Here is a 10039-nt window from a genome sequence, read left to right on the forward strand (position 1 = left end):
TCAGAGAGAAAGAGAGAACGAGAGAATTAGAGAGAGCATACTTAAATTCACACAGGACACTGGATAGGACAGGAGAAGTACTCCAGGTATAACCAACTGACCCTAGCCCCCCGACACATAAACTACTGCAGCATAAATACTGGAGGCTGAGACAGGAGCGGTCAGGAGACACTGTGGCCCCATCCGAAGAAACCCCCGGACAGGGCCAAACAGGAAGGATATAACCCCACCCACTTTGCCAAAGCACAGCCCCCGCACCACTAGAGGGATATCCTCAACCACCAACTTACAATCCTGAGACAAGGCCGAGTATAGCCCACAAAGATCTCCACCACAGCACAAACCAAGGGGGGGGCGCCAACCCAGACAGGAAGATCACGTCAGTAACTCAACCCACTCAAGTGACGCACCCCTCCTAGGGACGGCATGAAAGAGCACCAGCAAGCCAGTGACTCAGCCCCTGTAACAGGGTTAGAGGCAGAGAATCCCAGTGGAGAGAGGGGAACCGGCCTGGCAGAGACAGCAAGGGCGGTTCGTTGCTCCAGAGCCTTTCCGTTCACCTTCACACTCCTGGGCCAGACTACACTCAATCATATGACCTACTGAAGAGATAAGTCTTCAGTAAAGACTTAAAGGTTGAGACCGAGTCTGCGTCTCTCACATGGGTAGGCAGACTGTTCCATAAAAATGGAGATCTATAGGAGAAAGCCCTGCCTCCCGCTGTTTGCTTAGAAATTCTAGGGACAATTAGGAGGCCTGCGTCTTGTGACCGTAGCGTACGTATTGGTATGTACGGCAGGACCAACTCGGAAAGATAGGTAGGAGCAAGCCCATGTAACGCTTTATAGGTTAACAGTAAAACCTTGAAATCAGCCCTTGCCTTAACAGGAAGCCAGGGTAGGGAAGCTAGCACTGGAGTAATATGATCAAATTTCTTGGTTCTAGTCAGGATTCTAGCAGCCGTATTTAGCACTAACTGAAGTTTATTTAGTGCTTTATCCGGGTAGCCGGAAAGTAGAGCATTGCAGTAGTCTAACCTAGAAGTAACAAATGCATGGATTAATTTTTCTGCATCATTTTTGGACAGAAAATTTCTGATTTTTGCAATGTTACGTAGATGGAAAAAAGCTGTCCTTGAAACAGTCTTGATATGTTCGTCAAAAGAGAGATCAGGGTCAAGAGTAACGCCGAGGTCCTTCACAGTTTTATTTGAGACGACTTTACAACCATCAAGATGAATTGTCAGATTTAACAGAAGATCTCTTTGTTTCTTGGGACCTAGAACAAGCATCTCTGTTTTGTCCGAGTTTAAAAGTAGAACGTTTTCAGCCATCCACTTCCTTATGTCTGAAACACAGGCTTCTAGCGAGGGCAATTTTGGGGCTTCACCATGTTTCATTGAAATGTACAGCTGTGTGTCATCCGCATAGCAGTGAAAGTTAACATTATGTTTTCGAATAACATCCCCAAGAGGTAAAATATATAGTGAAAACAATAGTGGTCCTAAAACGGAACCTTGAGGAACACCGAAATGTACAGTTGATTTGTCAGAGGACAGACCATTCACAGAGACAAACTGATATCTTTCCGACAGGTAAGATCTAAACCAGGCCAGAACTTGTCCGTGTAGACCAATTTGGGTTTCCAGTCTCTCCAAAAGAATTTTGTGATCGATGGTGTCAAAGGCAGCACTAAGGTCTAGTAGCACGAGGACAGATGCAGAGCCTCGGTCTGACGCCATTAAAAGGTCATTTACCACCTTCACAAGTGCAGTCTCAGTGCTATGATGGGGTCTAAAACCAGACTGAAGCATTTCGTACACATTGTTTGTCTTCAGAAAGGCAGTGAGTTGCTGTGCAACAGCTTTTTCAAAATTTTTTGAGAGGAATGGAAGATTCGATATAGGCCGATAGTTTTTTATATTTTCCGGGTCAAGGTTTGGCTTTTTCAAGAGAGGCTTTATCACTGCCACTTTTAGTGAGTTTGGTACACATCCAGTGGATAGAGAGCTGTTTATTATGTTCAACATAGGAGGGCCAAGCACAGGAAGCAGCTCCTTCAGCAGTTTAGTAGGAATAGGATCCAGTATGCAGCTTGAAGGTTTAGAGGCCATGATTATTTTCATCATTGTGTCAAGAGATATAGTACTAAAACACTTAAGTGTCTCTCCCGATCCCAGGCCCTCGCAGAGCTGTGCAGATCCAGGACAGCTAAGCCCTGGAGGAATACGCAGATTCAAAGAGGAGTCCGTAATTTGCTTTCTAATGGTCATGATCTTTTCCTCAAAGAAGTTCATGAATTTATTACTGCTGAAGTGAAAGCCATCCTCTCTTGGGGAATGCTGCTTTTTAGTTAGCTTTGCAACAGTATCAAAAAGAAATTTTGGATTGTTCTTATTTTCCTCGATTAAGTTGGAAAAGTAGGATGATCGAGCAGCAGTGAGGGCTCTTCGGTACTGCACGGTACTGTCTTTCCAAGCTAGTCGGAAGACTTCCAGTTTGGTGTGGCGCCATTTCCGTTCCAATTTCCTGGAAGCTTGCTTCAAAGCTCGGGTATTTTCTGTATACCAGGGAGCTAGTTTCTTATGACAAATGTTTTTCGTTTTTAGGGGTGCAACTGCATCTAGGGTATTGCGCAAGGTTAAATTGAGTTCCTCAGTTAAGTGGTTAACTGATTTTTGTCCTCTGACGTCCTTGGGTAGGCAGAAGGAGTCTGGAAGGGCATCAAGGAATTTTTGTGTTGTCTGAGAATTTATAGCACGACTTTTGATGCTTCTTGGTTGCGGTCTGAGCAGATTATTTGTTGCGATTGCAAACGTAATAAAATGGTGGTCCGATAGTCCAGGATTATGTGGAAAAACATTAAGATCTACAACATTTATTCCATGGGACAAAACTAGGTCCAGAGTATGACTGTGGCAGTGAGTAGGTCCAGAGACATGTTGGACAAAACCCACTGAGTCGATGATGGCTCCGAAAGACTTTTGGAGTGGGTCTGTGGACTTCTCCATGTGAATATTAAAATCACCAAAAATTAGAATATGATCTGCTATGACTACAAGGTCTGATAGGAATTCAGGAAACTCAGAGAGGAATGCTGTATATGGCCCAGGAGGCCTGTAAACAGTAGCTATAAAAAGTGATTGAGTAGGCTGCATAGATTTCATGACTAGAAGCTCAAAAGACGAAAACGCCATATTTTTTTTTGTAAATTGAAATTTGCTATCGTAAATGTTAGCAACACCTCCGCCTTTGCGGGATGCACGGGGGATATGGTCACTAGTGTAACCAGGAGGTGAGGCCTCATTTAACACAGTAAATTCATCAGGCTTAAGCCATGTTTCAGTCAGGCCAATCACATCAAGATTATGATCAGTGATTAGTTCATTGACTATGACTGCCTTTGAAGTGAGGGATCTAACATTAAGTAACCCTATTTTGAGATGTGAGGTATCACGATCTCTTTCAATAATGGCAGGAATGGAGGAGGTCTTTATCCTAATAAGATTGCTAAGGCGAACACCGCCATGTTTAGTTTTGCCCAACCTAGGTCGAGGCACAGACACAGTCTCAATGGGTATGGCTGAGCTGACTACACTGACTGTGCTATTGGCAGACTCCACTAAGCTGGCAGGTTGGCTAACAGCCTGCTGCCTGGCCTGCACCCTATTTCATTGTGGGGCTAGAGGAGTTAGAGCCCTATCTATGTTGGTAGATAAGATGAGAGCACCCCTCCAGCTAGGATGGAGTCCGTCACTCCTCAGCAGGTCAGGCTCGGTCCTGTTTGTGGGTGAGTCCCAGAAAGAGGGCCAATTATCTACAAATTCTATCTTTTGGGAGGGGCAGAAAACAGTTTTCAACCAGCGATTGAGTGCTGAGACTCTGCTGTAGAGCTCGTCACTCCCCCTAACTGGGAGGGGGCCAGAGACAATTACTCGATGCCGACACATCTTTCTAGCTGATTTACACGCTGAAGCTATGTTGCACTTGGTGACCTCTGACTGTTTCATTCTAACATCGTTGGTGCCGACGTGGATAACAATATCTCTATACTCTCTACACTCGCCAGATTTAGCTTTAGCCAGCACCATCTTTAGATTAGCCTTAACGTCGGTAGCCCTGCCCCCTGGTAAACAGTGTATGATCGCTGGGTGATTCGTTTTAAGTCTAATACTGCGGGTAATGGAGTCGCCAATGACTAGGGTTTTCAATTTGTCAGAGCTAATGGTGGGAGCCTTCGGCGTCTCAGACCCCGTAACGGGAGGAGTAGAGACAAGAGAAGACTCAGACTCAGACTCCGACTCGCTACATAATGGGGAGAACCGGTTGAAAGTTTCTGTCGGCTGAATGAGCGACACCGGTTGAGCATTCCAACAGCATTTCCCTCCAGAAGCCATGAGAAAGTTGTCCGGCTGCGGGGACTGTGCGGGGGGGTTTATACTAACGTTACTATCTGTACTTACTGGTGGCACAGACGCTGTTTCTTCCTTTCCTACACTGAAATTACCCTTGCCTAACGATTGCGTCTGAAGCTGGGCTTGTAGCACAGCTATTCTCGCCGTAAGGCGATCGTTCTCCTGTATATTATGAGTACAGCGACTGCAATTAGAAGACATCATGTTAATGTTACTACTTAGCTTCGGCTGTTGAAGGTGTTGACGAACCATGTCCAGATAAAGCGTCCGGAGTGAAAAAGTTGAATGAGGGAAAAAAGTTGCGATGGAAAAACTAAAAATATAAACGGTAATTAAAAAACAAATTATTCCGACAGGTACAGACAAAACTAATAGTGAATGCTTATCCTTATTACATTATTCCGACAGGTACAGACAAAACTAATAGTGAATGCTTGTTATTATTTGATGTGATTTGATGGAATTTTCTTTGCTGCTTATCTTTCTTATCTATGTTTTGATCATGTAATGTTATATAACCTCATCTGCAAACTCAATGAGAATGGATGACAAAGGCAGCGAAACCACAGAAGGACAGATTAAATATGTCACACATTGTCACGTTCCTGACCTATTTTATGTTATTTTTGTATATGTTTAGTTGGTCAGGGCGTGAATTGGGGATGGGCATTGTATGTTTTGTGTTTAGATCACTGTTAATCAGCCTTGTATGGTTCTCAATCAGAGACAGGTGGTTTACGTTTTCCTCTGATTGGGAACCATATATAGGCTGGCTGTTCACACTGTTTGTTTGTGGGTGATTGTCTCCTGTGTTTGTGTCTGCGCACCACACGGGATTGTTTCGGCGTGTTATTTCGTTTATGTAGTCTGTTTCCTGCTCGTGCGTTCTCGTGGTTTATGTGAGTCCTTCGTTCAGATCTGTCTACATCGTTTATTTGTTTTGTTAGTGTATTAGTCGTGTTCGTGTTTTCGTTAAATAAAATATGTCTGTTCTCTACGCTGCGCCTTGGTTCCCTCAATACTCCTCCTCTTCCGAAGATGAAGAGGAGGAGGAATGCCGTTACACACATACACAGTGCTGCTGCAACACTGAATGGTAAATCTATTTAAATCCATTAACTTTCAGAGGAAGGTTTGCTCAGTGTCACGATCGTCAAAGGGAGAGAGAGAGGACCAAGGCGCAGCGCGTGAAAAATACATCTTCTTTTTATTATAAGAAGGAAAAACGAAACAAAACAACAAACAGACGACCGTGAAGCTATATATACAGTGGGGAGAACAAGTATTTGATACACTGCCGATTTTGCAGGTTTTCCTACTTACAAAGCATGTAGAGGTCTGTCATTTTTATCATAGGTACACTTCAACTGTGAGAGACGGAATCTAAAACAAAAATCCAGAAACTCACATTGTATGATTTTTAAGTAATTCATTTGCATTTTATTGCATGACATAAGTATTTGATCACCTACCAACCAGTAAGAATTCCGGCTCTCACAGACCTGTTAGTTTTTCTTTAAGAAGCCCTCCTGTTCTCCACTCATTACCTGTATTAACTGCACCTGTTTGAACTCGTTACCTGTATAAAAGACACCTGTCCACACACTCAATCAAACAGACTCCAACCTCTCCACAATGGCCAAGACCAGAGAGCTGTGTAAGGACATCAGGGATAAAATTGTAGACCTGCACAAGGCTGGGATGGGCTACAGGACAATAGGCAAGCAGCTTGGTGAGAAGGCAACAACTGTTGGCGCAATTATTAGAAAATGGAAGAAGTTCAAGATGACGGTCAATCACCCTCGGTCTGGGGCTCCATGCAAGATCTCACCTCGTGGGGCATCAATGATCATGAGGAAGGTGAGGGATCAGCCCAGAACTACACGGCAGGACCTGGTCAATGACCTGAAGAGAGCTGGGACCACAGTCTCAAAGAAAACCATTAGTAACACACTACGCCGTCATGGATTAAAATCCTGCAGCGCACGCAAGGTCCCCCTGCTTAAGCCAGTGCATGTCCAGGCCTGTCTGAAGTTTGCCAATGACCATCTGGATGATCCAGAGGAGGAATGGGAGAAGGTCATGTGGTCTGATGAGACAAAAATAGAGCTTTTTGGTCTAAACTCCACTCGCCGTGTTTGGAGGAAGAAGAAGGATGAGTACAACCCCAAGAACACCATCCCAACCGTGAAGCATGGAGGTGGAAACATCATTCTTTGGGGATGCTTTTCTGCAAAGGGGACAGGACGACTGCACCGTATTGAGGGGAGGATGGATGGGGCCATGTATCGCGAGATCTTGGCCAACAACCTCCTTCCCTCAGTAAGAGCATTGAAGATGGGTCGTGGCTGGGTCTTCCAGCATGACAACGACACGAAGCACACAGCCATGGCAACTAAGGAGTGGCTCCGTAAGAAGCATCTCAAGGTCCTGGAGTGGCCTAGCCAGTCTCCAGACCTGAACCCATTAGAAAATCTTTGGAGGGAGCTGAAACTCCGTATTGCCCAGCGACAGCCCCGAAACCTGAAGGATCTGGAGAAGATCTGTAGGGAGGAGTGGGCCAAAATCCCTGCTGCAGTGTGTGCAAACCTAGTCAAGAACTACAGGAAACGTATGATCTCTGTAATTGCAAACAAAGGTTTCTGTACCAAATATTAAGTTCTGCTTTTCTGATGTATCAAATACTTATGTCATGCAATAAAATGCAAATGAATTACTTAAAAATCATACAATGTGATTTTCTGGATTTTTGTTTTAGATTCCGTCTCTCATAGTTGAAGTGTACCTATGATAAAAATTACAGACCTCTACATGCTTTGTAAGTAGGAAAACCTGCAAAATCGGCAGTGTATCAAATACTTGTTCTCCCCACTGTATATATATACAGATAGTGCTGACACAAACACTACACATAGACATAGACAATTCCCCACAAACAACTAAAGCCTATGGTTGCCTTAAATATGGCTCCCAATCAGAGACAACAATAACCAGCTGTCTCTAATTGAGACCCAATTCAGGCAACCATAGACTTTCCTAGATACCTACACTCAACCATAGACACAGCTAGACTTCTATACTAAACATAAACCCAACTACTCTAATAAACCCCCTAAACCTTACAACCACCCTAGACACTACAAAAAACACATACATTCCCCATGTCACACCCTGACCTAACTAAAATAATAAAGAAAACAAAGAATACTAAGGCCAGGGCGTGACATAACCCCCCCCTTAAGGTGCGAACTCCGGGCGCACCAGCACATAGTCTAGGGGAGGGTCTGGGTGGGCTTCCGTCCACGGCGGCGGCTCCGGCACTGGTCGTGGTCCCCACCCCACCATAGTCACTACCCGCTTACGTAGCCTCCTCCAAATGGCCACCCTCCACATTAACCCCACTGGATTAAGGGGCAGCACCGGACTAAGGGGCAGCACCGGACTAAGGGGCAGCACCGGACTAAGGGGCAGCACCGGACTAAGGGGCAGCACCGGACTAAGGGGCAGCACCGGACTAAGGGGCAGCACCAGGATAAGGGGCAGCACCAGGATAAGGGGCAGCACCAGGATAAGGGGCAGCACCAGGATAAGGGGCAGCACCAGGATAAGGGGAAGCACCAGGATAAGGGGCAGCTCCGGACTGAGGGACGGCAGCTCCGGACTGAGGGACGGCACCGGACTGAAGGGCAGCACCGGACTGAAGGGCAGCACCGGACTGAATGGCGGATCCTGGCTGGCTGGCTCTGGCGGATCCTGGCTGGCTGGCGGATCCTGGCTGGCTGGCTCTGGCGAATCCTGGCTGGACGGCTCTGGCGAATCCTGGCTGGACGGCTCTGGCGAATCCTGGCTGGACGGCTCTGGCGGATCCTGGCTGGACGGCTCTGGCGGATCCTGGCTGGACGGCTCTGGCGGATCCTGGCTGGACGGCTCTGGCGAATCCTGGCTGGACGGCTCTGGCGGATCCTGGCTGGACGGCTCATGGCTGGCTGACGGATCTGGCTGCTCATGGCTGGCTGACGGATCTGGCCGCTCATGGCTGGCTGACGGATCTGGCCGCTCATGGCTGGCTGACGGCTCTGGACGCTCATGGCTGGCTGACGGCTCTGGACGCTCATGGCTGGCTGACGGCTCTGGACGCTCATGGCTGGCTGACGGCTCTGGACGCTCATGGCTCGCTGACGGCTCTGGACGCTCATGGCTCGCTGACGGCTCTGGACGCTCATGGCTCGCTGACGGCTCTGGCAGATCCTGTCTGGTTGGCGGCTCTGGCAGATCCTGTCTGGTTGGCGGCTCTGGCAGATCCTGTCTGGTTGGCGGCTCTGGCAGATCCTGTCTGGTTGGCGGCTCTGGCAGATCCTGTCTGGTTGGCGGCTCTGGCAGATCCTGTCTGGTTGGCGGCTCTGGCAGATCCTGTCTGGTTGGCGGCTCTGGCAGATCCTGTCTGGTTGGCGGCTCTGGCAGATCCTGTCTGGTTGGCGGCTCTGGCAGATCCTGACTGACGAATGGCTCTAGCGGCTCCTGACTGACTAATGGCTCTGACGGCTCGGGACAGACGGGCGGCTCTAATGGCTCGGGACAGACGGATGGCTCAGACGGCGCTGGGGAGACGGATGGCTCAGATGGCGCTGGGGAGACGGATGGCTCAGATGGCGCTGGGGAGACGGATGGCTCAGATGGCGCTGGGGAGACGGATGGCTCAGATGGCGCTGGGGAGACGGATGGCTCAGATGGCGCTGGGGAGACGGATGGCTCAGATGGCGCTGGGGAGACGGATGGCTCAGATGGCGCTGGGGAGACGGATGGCTTTGGCTGATCCTGTCTGGCGGAAGGCTTTGGCTGCTCCTGTCTGGCGGAAGGCTCTGGCGGCTCCTGTCTGGCGGAAGGCTCTGGCGGCTCCTGTCTGGCGGAAGGCTCTGTAGGCTCATGGCAGACGGGCGGCTTTGCAGGCTCATGGCAGACGGGCGGCTTTGAAGGCTCAATACAGACGGGCAGTTCATGCGGCGCTTGGCAGACGGACAGTTCAGGCCGGCTGAGACGCACTGTAGGCCTGGTGCGTGGTGCCGGAACTGGAGGCACCGGGCTAAGGACACGCACCTTCAGGCTAGTGCGGGGAACAACAACAGGGCACACTGAACTCTCAAAGCGTACTATAGGCCTGGTGCGTGGTACCGGCACTGGTGGTACCGGGCTGAGGGCACGCACATCAGGGCGAGTACGGGGAGAAGGAACAGTGCATACTGGACCCTGGAGACGCACATTTGGCCTATTGCGTGGTGCCGGAACTGGTGGTACCGGGCTGGGGACACGCATCTCAGGGCTAGTGCGGGGAGGAGGAACAGGGCATACTGGACCCTGGAGACGCACATTAGGCCTAGTGCGTGGTGCCGGAACTGGTGGTACCGGGCTGGGGACACGCATCTCAGGGCTAGTGCGGGGAGGAGGAACAGGGCATACTGGACCCTGGAGACACACAGGAGGCTTGGTGCGTGGTGTAGGCACTGGTGGTAATGGGCTGGAGACACGCACCACAGGGTTAGTGCGTGGCGGAGGAACAGGGCTCTGTTGACACACAGGAAGCTTGGTGCGTGGTACCGGACTGGAGACACGCACCATAGGGCTAGTACG

This window comes from Salvelinus alpinus, chromosome 33, assembly GCF_045679555.1.
Source record: "Salvelinus alpinus chromosome 33, SLU_Salpinus.1, whole genome shotgun sequence".
In the NCBI taxonomy this organism is placed as follows: Eukaryota; Metazoa; Chordata; class Actinopteri; order Salmoniformes; family Salmonidae; genus Salvelinus; species Salvelinus alpinus.